The following is a 12,917-nucleotide window of genomic DNA, read 5'->3' as shown; positions in this document are numbered from 1 at the left end:
AATTATTATTACCACCACCCTGCTCAAAATATATGTGTAATATTTAGTGCCTTAAGTCAGATGCAATGCTTTTAGGTGTCAGGAGATCTTTTTACTGCCTGAACTCCATGATCATTTTATGGGACAAACTGTGAAGAAATAGAATGAAATAGAAATATCCTCTTTTGTCCCTCAGTGAGGAAATTCAGGTGTAGCAGCAGCAAAGTGACAGAAAATCCAAGCATACAGAGTTACACAAAAAAATAACTAAATAAACAGAGGTAAGTATGGCACACTGTACAGAAAAGGCAAATTTATGTAAAAGTACATAAATTAGACACATTAAATAAAATACTCTAATCCCAAAGAAATGAGGAACTGAGAAGAATCATTTTAAAATTGTACAAAATGTGCATGTGTGTTTGTGCAATCAAAAAAAAAAGAAAGAAAAAAAAACACCAACAAATAATTTCATTGAAAATAAAATTCAATGAAAAACAGAAACCAGGAGGGCTGTAAACTCTTGAGTTTGTTGGAGCAGTGATGGTTACAGAATCTGCTGGGAGGAAGGACCTGAGGCAATGTCCCTTTGTGCATCGGGAGACAGATTTGTTCTTTTTAGTCACAGAAAATGAAAAAAATATCGTCAGCAACATTGTTTCTGGGGACTGTGTAGAATTCTGAACTCTAAGAAAGGAGTTTATCTTGTGTAGATAAGCTCTGGAGAACTTATCTACACCAGAAGGAGGTAATTAAGCCATTTCATTCCAGGGTTTTGTACCTGTGGCACATCTAAAAACTGCAGGACAGCGACCCTAGAGGACTGTGAACATTTAGATGATTCATTTATACTAATAGAGTCGCGCACATAGAAATACTTCTGTCATCCTCCTTAGGACTTCAGTCTTCACTTTGTAACCTTGTTATGGTTTGGTGGTTAATATACTGACTGAGTTCTCAGTTCTGTTTCTTGGTTTCTTTGTCACCTTTTGGTTTGGTATTTGGACTCTGTGTTGGGTTTTGCTGGGCTCCGACAGTTTTCTGGTTGACGTGTCAGTTTCGGTGCAACTCACCCGAGTTTTCTGCCCTCAGTTCTTCCTTGTCCTCAGTTGCAGAAACGTCCCAACTCACTGATCCTGGTCCCAGTTATCACCGTGTTCGGCTTTATAGTGGTGATGATTTGAGACGCTCAAGGCCAGGTGACTTAACAGCTGTGTCTACTGAGGGATCAAAAGCCACAGGATGAATCAAACCAATTAAAACCATGTGAAACCAAGTTCACATGGGCAGCAGGTTGAAGGGGTGGGTTCCAGGTTTGACCTGCATGGAGAGAGGTGGAGGAGTGGCTGGGTCTACAATCCCTGCCTCCAATCCTCTGTTGTCCTTTTCCAAACGGTCACAACTTTCTGCAAATGGCCTCCTCCTCAGACAATGATGTTATAATTCCCATCCCAGGGTTCTTAGCCACTGGACAGCCTCAAGTTGACCGTTTCATTCTCAAATATATATTAAAAAAAACATATGTACTTTTTTCATATGCAAGGTAAACATAATCATTTCTATGCATACAATCATCCATTAACACACACACACACACACACACGCACGCACACCCACACCCACATACACACACACACACGCACACACGCATACACATTGACATGTATGTACAACAAATGAAGTTCATGTAAACCCAGGTTAATATTACATCCCTATGCCTAGCTTGGTTCTGAATGCAGATTTAATAAGGCCAGTTATTCCACTAGGATATTCCATCTTCATATCTCTATTTTATATAGTACATCTGCTTTGGCACATGCAGGCAAACATCTTCTCCAGAATATGCCTAAAATGCAAAGACACATCGGCTATGTTTCTGTTCCTCTTCTCTTCAAAGTGAAAGTAATGCAATTTAAAATATTCTTCGTTTATATGATAAATGAATTTGACTTGGACAGTGATCCAGCAGCTCCTTTCAGCCAAATAGAAAATGATCCAGTCAGACGGAAGAGCTGGGGAGCACCACCACGGAGATCTACCTCCTACACCTGATGTCCATCCAGAAATAACACATTTTCCATGGGATATATCACACATTCACACATGTCTGAAGCCAACATGACTCGTACAACACAGACAGTCTCAGCTCGAATGTCTCAAAGGGGAATAACTCATCTTGTGGCCGACATCAGTCAGCTGCTGCCTGAGTCAGTCTGATTAATGTTTTCTGACGCAGGACGATGCAGCAGTTCACTGTACTTGGTAAGAGCTGCAGTGTTAACGGAGTGTGTGTGCAGGTGCAAAGAGGTCGAGGTTTAAATGCTGACTTGAGCTGTAAATCTGTTACCTATGCAGAACAATGAACAAGTGTTTCTTTTCTTTTCCTCTCAAATTTCTTTTTGCAGTCCATTCTGTATTGTTTCAACTAATTTCCTTGTTCAACAGGTTGTTGTACGGTACTCCATCAATGTCAAAAAGTTGTGTTTTTTTTATGCCATTAATGTGTTGGCCACAATTAACTTAACATCAGTCTTCGTCAAACCCTGTAGGATCTGGATTTCCCCCCCTAAACTGTACAACTCTGGCAGCGATTTTTGAATGATGAAAATTGAAACCAAACAAATCGTATTTTGCATCAAGTGTCTTATTAAGATCTTTTAATGTGGGCATTTCCACAACACTGACAGGAGGCGTGTCTTTGCTGACATGTTTTATTGTTGCATCTGTGATTTCCCTCCAGCTCATCCTTTTACTGACAGACGGCTTTGGCAAACAAAGACGCCGGTGTCATCCGCTACCCGGCTGGTTTATTTCATGTTTTCTTTGATGCGTGGGGAGACGTTTACAGCAACCTTCATTGCTGTTCAAGTGGTTGAATGAATTGGCCGTACTGCTACCTTTTGCAGCAAAAGGTTTGACGCATGCTTTGCAAGTTGCTGCGCTTTGTTCCACATCCCTCCTGTGAAATCCAAAACGCTTTCAGATTGTCAAGCCGGTGTCGTTTCTCTTAGGAACCAGCTTGTCTAGGTCCTCTTCGCTTAAAGCTGCAGTATGTAACTTTTACAAAAATATGCTTGTTTGTTTATTTCGTAATTGTATGAAGTGGTCACCATGTTGTGACAGTGTGGAATGAAAAAAATATATATCAAGCTCCTCCACATCCTCCAAGTGCTGCTAATGCTATCAGAAAATATGCACAAAAACAGCCAGAGAGAAAATCTCAGCATTTTCAATTACACTCATGTTTGTACTGCTGATTTTTTTTTTTTTTTTTTACTGTTAGTTGGGTGAAAATATGTTGAAGTCGTGCTACTTTCACCTTGAATTAGATCCCTGCTTCGCGACAGCAAGCAAAGATGCTCCTGGAAAGGCTATGACAAAAAGGTTAGAACAGGTCTGGTGTCATTGTGTTGAGATTAGAGCAGGCAGGTCAGTTTATAAAGACGTTTTAAGAGCTTCCTGTCGTGATCTCTCTTTCTTTGGCTTTGTTCAGCCACCCACGCCCCTCCATCCCCCATCTAGATTGATCAACTGTACTAAAAAAAGGGGCATCTTGAGGCCGAGCATTCTTTCTCCCTGATCCAATGCTCAGCTGGAGAGCAGCCTTCCTTCACACAAGCCCATGTTGAGTCACAGCAGAGGCTGACAGACTTTCAGAGGGACACACACACATACACACACCCACACACAGGCACACACACGCACCCACACACAGGGCTCCCCACTTTCTGTCTGAACCACAGCCGATGACAAGAAAGAGACCAGGGCTGCAGAGAGATGAGGGGATCTGCTCATGCACACCCCCCCGGGGTACAGTAAAGATGGGGTAGATGGTAGATGACATCATACCTTGAAAATCCCGGAGGCGCGGTCATTACATCACCTTGTGAAAGAGAGAGAAAGAGAGAGAGAGTTAGACACCCCCACCTCCTCTGATCTTTCACCCGTTTACCAATTAAGGCTCTCACGGTGGAACCCAGAGAGACAGAGAGAGAGTGAGAGAGAGAGAGAGGGAGGGAGAGAGATAGAAAGAGAGGCGGAGGTAGAAAAGAGCAAAAGAGCGGACGGACTATCTCTTTCTTTTCCCTTACACCAACAGTTCAAACCATTTCCCCAACCGGGACTGCGCGTGGGGAGGAGGTCCGGGACCCCCACACACTCACACACACACACACCCTGTGTGACCGCACTGACTGCAGCGCGCTCTGACTGAGCGGACCGCGGAGAGACCCACGCAGATCAACACGCAGGTGAACGATCCACAGGTGAGTCTGGTGCCTTCACGCGCGCCGGGATCTGCTGCTCCCCGGCTGCTCTGATGGACGTTTACGCGCGCGCGCGCGCGCGTGTGTGTGTGTGTGTGTGTGTGTGTGTGTGTGTGTGTGTGTGTGTGTGTGTGTGTGTCGCTGCGTCTGGATCAGTTCTCCCGGAGGTTCTGCTGGTCCGATGCACGGGGCAGCCGGAGAGGTCAGGCTCCTTCTCCTACTATTTATTGTTGTCTATTCACTGGCTGGTTGGGATTTTCATGCGCCGCCACGCACAACAGTTTCCCCCGGAGTCAGAATTAGGGGCTCCGCACCAAATAAGGAAACACCGTCCCTCACTCCTGCCCTGCGTTAAAGGAGGGGTTCCAAGTACTGGTCACTTGCGCCCTCCGCCGCTGGGAGCGGGCCCTACACGGAGCAGGAGGGCCACCTGGTGCCTGCTCGGGAGGAACAGTGAAGGCTCCAGGAACCGAGCCCTTCTAAAGTCCCTGCTTCGAAATAAGGATGTTTTTATGCATTATTATTATTATTTGGTCCATCTGGCAGCTGATTAAAGGGAGTCACATAGTGTTCTTTTACCAAACATAAGAAAAAGAACATTCTTAGTTCTTTTACTTATGAGAACTAAGCTCTTTAACTTATTGCTAGTCCAATCTAAAAATACTCGATTAAAGGCAGTCTCGTTTATGTGTCTCTTAAAGTTGTTAATCACTTGTCTCCTTCATTTCTTCACTCTGGTCAGTGTCAGCCAACGCCAGCTAATTTATACATTCAATTTTGTGCCTTGTTTAACAGAGTCCAAACGAGACTGAAGGCTTTCTGTGTGAAATGTTCATCTCACTTTAGCTACTCCAGAAAAACCCAACAAAACATGTATGTGAGGTGAAGTGGTGTGAGTGTGTGTGTCTCTGTGTGTGACGGATTGTCTATCCTGTGTGTGTTTGTGTTGGGCCTGCAGTTAAATCACTGTCTGTTCAATGTTTACTCCTCCGCTCTCCCATTGGCTACTAGAGTTACAGGCAAAAGCCCCACAAAACCTTGAATAGGAATAACAAGGCTTAGACATGCAGAAGCAATTGATGGACGTATGCAATACAAGTTGATAAATCAAATTCCCTGCAGTCATAATTAATAGCTGTTCCATCAACAGATTCTCCCACATGAGCCATGCATGTCTGCAGATCCCCCAAAGTCACTCTTGGCCTCTTGGTTGCTTCTTTTATAGTTTTTTTTTATTGCGTCTTGTCAGCATTGTTATACTGGCAGGTTTTGGTGAGTCATGTTCTCTCCATTTTTCAAATGAAAATGAATAATTTTTTTTTCAATTTTGTTGTTGCTATATGACATAAATGCGAGACAATTCAGGGTTCAGTAAATGTTCTAAATCATTTATATCTCAGATTAAACAAACAATGTCATCCCAAATTTTCACTTTCAGTACTACAGCAACAATTTGAATTAATTTTAACCAAAGTTTGAATCTCACGTGACCAAAAGTATAAAAATCTCACTATTATGCATCATCAGCTATATGTCCCCAAAAGAAATATTTTATTACTTTTCTTTACATTTTTTATATTTTGGCTTTGTTTTAAGCCTTCAGGCAAACTATGCAATTCCAAAACTAATATAGATAAACTTTTTCTAGTTGTCTGAACACAATGCTTCACACAGAAATAGTTATGCAGATGTTTTATTGATCTTCCCCAAACTACAGAATTTTTTTTTGTTTGTTTGTTTTTTGCTTTTTCCATCTTTACATGTCCTTTTAACGTTTGCGGCTTACGATTACCCCTAGAAATGGGTACAATACTAATAGTGTTCTGTATTTTTGTATCCCTCGGTGCGTTCAATGACCAGTTTAAAAAGCAGCTAGGCTAGCTATGCAAAGCTAGGGCAGCTAGGTCGGACAAACCTCGCTTGTTTTAAATGTTTTCGAAATGCTATAAATGTGATAAAACAACCTGTAGTCCAACCACTTTGAGTAAATTCCTGATTTAGATGCTCAACCTCTTTGAATGATTCTCACCTGCTCTCCAGTCTGCTAACCGCCGTCATAAATCCTGAAACCTCTAATGCTGGTGTAGCGAGAGCTGCCAGTTTGAGGCCGGTGCATTGGTTTGTGCTTTTGAAGCTTTTAGTGAAGAGATTTTGCATTTAAACCTCCATGAGCTCAAACGGGCCTGGACTTGAAAATCTAAAATGTTTTCACTTTGTTTACTTTTTTAAGAATTGACATTTCAGGAATACTAGAAATAGCTGGTTGCTTCCACACATACAGGCCACAATGGTGGAACAGGAACTTGTGATTGTCTTTGTGCAGAAGTAAGTGCGTTTGTGCTGGACGGTTGTCTGTGACTAATTTTGTCTCCTGCATGTGCAAGGTTGTTAGAACGGTTAGAGGGTAGAAAGCTTGTGACACTCAGCATCCACGAGCAGCAAAGTGCAGGTCGTTACGTCTCCTGCAGTTGCCCTGGTAACCGCGGGACGGCCAGACATAAGGTGCTAACAAGCAGCCCCCAGCTCAAAGAGCCACGGGAAGAGAACCCCCAACCTAGCTCTGCTGCCATAGCCCCCAGGTCTGGCAGGCGACCAGAGACCCCCAGGCCGAAACCAGACTTCCAGCCTGGTCAGTGTCAGGCCAGTGTCTGGCCTGGAGGATTTGTTTTGCAGAGGCCAGAATAAACAGTGAATACAGGGAAACAAAATCTGTGGTAAAGTTAGAGGAAGCGGTGACTGGCACAGGATGAGTGAGATGTAAACAGACGAAACTTGTCCTTATCTGACACGCCATTGTCTGGCGGCACGCAGTTGATGCCACTGCCACCAAGTTTGCAGAAAGTAAAGGGAAAAACCAACTTAGCTCTAATCTGTGCCTCTGACTGGCTGTCTCCACACCGCCTTGTGTCATGTGGTTAGCGGTGTTGTCGCATCTTGTGCCTAACTTCCTGTTCCGACATCTGCAGCATTCAGTTTCTGACTGATAGGGTGTGGTTAGCCGTTCAGATGTTGCCATTGCAGCTTGGAGATCAAGTTTGTTCATATTTAACATGTTGTCTCACATCTGATTGATTATATTCAACTTTGTTTTTTGCACCTCCCCTCTTAAATTTGCACACCATCCCAAGTTGTCTTGCAATCTTGTTGATCAAGGAGATAATACTAATATCTTTGACTGAAGGCCATGATGTGTACAGTATGTGGTGAAACATCAGTGCAATATTCTCTGAATTAGCTAATCCTTAGATAAATCTCTTCAATTTCTTCTGCCAGTGTTTTTGTTTTATTACAGTGGGTCATTAATGTCTGTGCAGAATAGAAAGCTTTATTGTAGATTCATGATTCGCCGATACTTATCCACCGATCTTATCGAATTCAGCAAAGGTCTAAAAATCAGCCACTGTCCTCTTCTTTGCTGTGAGACAGGTTGGACCGTCAGACCGGTCCACCAGGACATGTCTGCATGTTTTCGGTTAACAATATTCACCGCTCTGTTACCAACTGAGCAACTTGCTATATTTAGCAACATTTTAGACAAAAAATTGATATCGGCCAAAACTGGAATCGGCTGGTCGGGCTTTTGAAAGATTGGCAATCGACCAGAAAACTGTTATCTGTGCCGCCCTACTTCCTGATTTCTTCATCTGTTATCTTCTCTTTCTGAGGTTGTTTTTGGGAAAAAAAAAGAAAGAAAAAAAACTCCAGCAGAGCTTGCAACCGTAAAACTGCATTGTACTAATCCAACATATATTGTAGAAGTTAATCCCAGATGTTTTCCCAGAGACATCAAGTTACAAACATTAGTTCTTCTTCTTCTAATTGCTTTAAAGTTTGACAGTAGATGGCTCAATGATCAATAACTGATAATTACACACTTTAGACACCAGATCCAAAGTAAATGCACAATTGTTTAAAGAGGAATTCCAAACTATGTTGGATCTTCAATAAATCACACTGTAAGACTTTACCATGATGTAATGGGACATACTTTTAGTTTCTTTGCTTCTCTGTAATGTTAATCCTACTTTACTAAGATTCATTTAAATTTTGATATACTTTTGACTATCTTTCATTCAAACCATGTTTTGAAAGCTTTATAAACAAAGCAAAATGTTGACTTTTGGTTTGTTTCTCATTATATTTATTTTTTTAGAATGGAGGAACATCATTTAATAGCGCAAGGTTATGAGTTTGTAAGCTTTACACTGTAAGAAAATAATCTGCAAAAAAAAAAATAAAACAAAAAAGACCCGGCAGACATTTTTCTTATTTAAATTGTATAAACATTGAAGTCCATTTTAAAATGAATTTAATCAGGTTTCCTGTAAAATGTATTCTGTTCCTTCACAACTAAAATTGTCTGTATTTTCACAGTAAATCTCCTGTTTATTCACAAACACCATAGCTATTTAAAAACTGATCATTTTCATATCTTTTGCAGCGCATCTCCTTGTACTGTTCCAAATATTTACCAAACAAAACAACTCAGAACGTACAACTTCTGAGTTTGGTGTGTCAAACTATTCAATACATTTTATTATTGCAAAAATCCTTTATTTGTTCTTTTGATTCACCACAGACCTCCTGTTTGTATTATTATTCTATTTTCTACATCAGAAGATAGAATGCTTGTTATTTACAATGATTTTTTGCTTGCAGTTAATGTTGGCTTAGCTATATATATATATATGAATGTGGTTAGTAGTGGAGGGTTGGGAGCAAAGCAGAAAACACAGCACCATGTTTGGCCGCTAGATAGAGCCAGACATCGTTCCAGTTCTTCCTCTGCATCCAGGGGAAGTGTTCTTAGTCATACCTCCTCATTCCGCCCGCTGCTCTCTCCTGTTTGTTCCCCAGATTCCTCTGAAACAATAGAGCAGTTCACCAGCTTCCTCAGCTCTCACTAACTAGCAGCCATGAATTGTATTTGCTCTTGGAAGTTCAACAAGAGCAGAGACCAGAAACTATCCAAACATCTTTGACTAATGCCTCAATTTGTTCTTTCCTGTTTAATGAAAGGATAAGAGTTTAATGAAGCTTAATTTGCGTTGCCTGTTGTTCGACCACTGGCGTCATAAACCGTGCATTTTAATAAAGCCTGTATATTATTTTGACAAGGTGATTTGTGATGAAAATTGCAAATTTACACACCAACAGGGAGCAGCGCTCGACTGCCTGAGACGGGCTAACGCCATTGTTCTATTGTTTTAAATGGAGCAGTGAATATGGAGGAATGCTGGTGCCACGCTGTGTGTTACAATAACAGGACTATTTTATTGGGGGGTTATTTGGGATGTGGGCTCCAGGGTTGCTATGGGGTTGAGGAGCATTCCTCAGATTCTCCTTCACCAAACAAGCACACACACACACACACACGGACCAAAACATTTTTCATGGCCCCAGGCCACACTGTGGCTCCTGGCACAGATCTCCTTATTTAGTCAAAAATGGCTGTGGTTCCATCTCTCCTTCCACCACAGTTAAAGAAAAGAAAATATCTAAAAGTAATTAGGATGTTGTTATGATAGATTCCTATTAATAAAACACTCTATGACAGATCAGTATTTAATCTGTACTACTGGATTTTTTAAAATTTGTTATTAGCTAATCACAATCCATCCTGACACTAGCAAATATTTGAAAGCTCCACCCTGACTCACGATGAGGTGGATGACCATCACAGTCTGAGCTGGCGCCTGTAGCTGGGCCTCATCCTTCAGCAAGTTTGCTTTGTGTAGATGTTTTGTTTACGGAGGTTTTATTTATGTGGGCGTAAAGAAATCATATGGGATGTTTTCTAGTTGCATGGGCATCAAAATCAATTTTAGTGCATCAGGGAAATGTTTTCCAGTGCTTTTTTTTCCTGGATGCTGATCTCTTGGCTCGGATCCATTCGGCCCTTCATTTATTTGAATTTTTACTCTCCCTGCTTTGTGTTGCACGCATCAAAGCTCTAGTTATGTTGACACAATCAGGCCTGCATGTCACCATAAAAATTTTATGCTGGACAATAAATTGTCCCAGTAATTATTGCGATAAATGACAATATTGGTGTTTTGAGAGCATTTTCAACCGCTGTGGAATGGCATGATAAAACAAGTTCTGTAACTTCTGTACAGAAAATTTAACACTGGACCTGAAATATATTTTTTTTAATATCCAAAGTAAAACACAACAACCATAAACAATCAATAAAACGGAAATAAAAATGCTTTATACGACAACAAAGTGTCTTCAGTGAGAGGCTCATTCAGATAATCTGTAATAGTGACTGCTGCTGATCCTTTGTTTAGTCCCAGGAGGTCATAGGGCACAAGGCAGGATTACATCCTCAACGGGTTGCAGCGGAGGGACACATGCATGCAGTCATGCATGCAGAATTTAAGCGTGTTTTGGGGAGAGCATGTAAACAACATGCAGAAAACATCAAGCCAGGATCCCAACTCAACATCCTGCAACATGAAAATAGACAGAGCAACATTTCAAATATTACTAACGCCTGACAAAAAATGAACTAATTAGATAGCTTTGAGCATAAAGGGAAGATAAACAATAATATTGTAGTGCTGTTATATAAAACAGTCTGAAGTATCATTATGACATCACCTCATAATTTACTGATATGAGAGGAAATCAGGCGTCTAGACTGAGCAACAGGCTGATCGTCACTGCAGCCTCTTTAACAACACACACTCGTTTTATAGCCAACATTTGGCTTGTGTTCAGCAAACGTAACTGATACTCCCCATGGATATCTGCTATTTATTATGCCTTGGACCCTCGAGCTCTTATGAACTCATATCCTCACAGGGACCATGAGGAAAGGCCTGGTTTTGGTATTTCTGCTACAACATCTTGGTTTATGTGCTTTTTCCTTCTATCCCAGTAAGGCAATATACTGGGATAGATCTGAGTGGAGCTTCCAGATAAATGGGGGGGGGAGATGAAAACACCATAATCTGCAAGGGATCGCCACAGTTCTTTGTTTTGGAAAAGTCAAATTCATAAAACTCTCTTATCATGATTTGTCCACTTTTCAGCTTTATTCCAAATGGGAAAACAATCTCAGGAGACCGTTTGATTTTCAAGCAGCCTCATGTCCAGAATGGGGATCGGAGAGAGGAGCGGTATCGTTGGATGAGCAACACAGGATGTTGCCAAATCATCCGACGGTTCAGACACAAGAGAGGACAAGCAGTCATATTGTGCAACACCCAGGATGACAGATTAGGGTTAACCAAGAGGTATTTGAGGGTACTGCTGTGTCAGAATATGGTGAGCTATAATCAAAAGGCTGCTGGGATACAGTACAGTACAGTTAAATGTCTGTTCACACACAACATGACGACCATCAAACTCCATCAAGCTGCCAACTGATTCACAGAGGCATTTTCTGTGTCTGCTGGCCTTCATTCTGTCCAGTGACTGTCGGATGCTCTGGAAACCGTCTGGAACTTGTTCATGTTCTCCTTAAACTTACACTCCTGCATCACGCTCATTCTGGCAGTAACTTCAAAATTAAATGATAAGACTGATGTTTTGGTCCGTTATGGACCAAATTACACCCAAAGTGAGTCATCATTCTGGGATTACTCCTTCCAGCTGTTTATTGGTGAGTGTATTTCCTGATTCCACCAGATCTAACCAACTAGGGAATTGCCTGTGCTTCTGCATAAACAAATGACATCACAGGGCTGATGAAAAAAGATATGTTAAACGTTTTGATCGTTTAACAGATCTTATATATATATATATATATATATATATATATATATATATATATATATATATATATATATATTCTTTTTTTTTTACCTTAATAACAAAAAAAGAACTTTACATATTTTAGATTCATTTAAATTATTTTGCATGTTCTCATTCAACAAAGTCAAAATCTTGAAATGAAAGTACAGAAATCTGCACATCTAAAAATCATAAAAAATAACAACCTAATAGCATTAAAGTTTTTCAATCCAGAATAATATTTCTGAATATACATTTAAAACATGCACGTTTAGAGCAGCATCAAATGAACTAATTATTGAGGTGATAGTTTCCCAGCTGCATTTATTAGAGAGCAGAACAAAACAAGTTTCTGACCCTACATCTTCTCTATAGCAGCAGAATTGTTTGTTTCTTTCATGAAGGTTTCTAGTTTAGAATCAGAATGAAATGTGCCGTACTGGAATCTATTCTAACCTACAACTAATCTCATTGGATGCCTCGATCTTAGAAAGCTTAGCTTTTTAGCCAGTTTGAAATTAGCATAGCATTGCCAAAGCTGGACAAACATGTTGTTGCTTTGACAAAATATTTTTCAAGAGCAAGTGTTTTGATCCCTATCCAACATGTTCCTATGAGTCCTGATGTCTTGCATGAATTCCACTGCTAACTTTAAGCAGTCAATTACTAACTAACTAACTAACCAACTAACTAACTAACTAACTAACTAACTAACTAACTAACTAACTAACTAACTAGCCTGGGCATTCATGTCAGGCTAGATGGCTTTTTTTCCACTTTATAAAAACAGCAACATTTTTTCCCATGTTAAGTGTAAAACTCTTGTTTTTTCATCAATATTAAAACGTTTTTGACCTAAAGGTGTCTGAAAGGTGATTTGTAAGTTAGTTTCTTATATTTCAAGTGTACTGAGATATTTGTGCTAGAAAC

At 40.6% G+C, this 12,917-nt stretch overlaps 1 protein-coding gene across 3 annotated transcripts in view; it reads left to right on the top strand.

Annotated features, from left to right (window-relative positions):
- Positions 1-3,997: 3,997 nt before the first annotated feature.
- flna (filamin A, alpha (actin binding protein 280)) overlaps positions 3,998-12,917 on the top strand; it is a 49,553-nt gene continuing 40,633 nt past the window's right edge. For all 3 annotated transcript variants that reach the window (XM_055048345.1, XM_055048346.1, XM_055048344.1), the window contains exon 1: positions 3,998-4,244. The gene's annotated coding sequence lies outside the window, so the exon portion shown is untranslated. The remainder of the gene's footprint in view (positions 4,245-12,917) is intronic.

Source organism: Poeciliopsis prolifica, unplaced genomic scaffold (genome assembly GCF_027474105.1).
Source record: "Poeciliopsis prolifica strain line A6 unplaced genomic scaffold, Auburn_PproV2 SCAFFOLD027, whole genome shotgun sequence".
Taxonomy (NCBI): Eukaryota; Metazoa; Chordata; class Actinopteri; order Cyprinodontiformes; family Poeciliidae; genus Poeciliopsis; species Poeciliopsis prolifica.
This window is presented reverse-complemented; position numbering and strand designations above follow the sequence as displayed.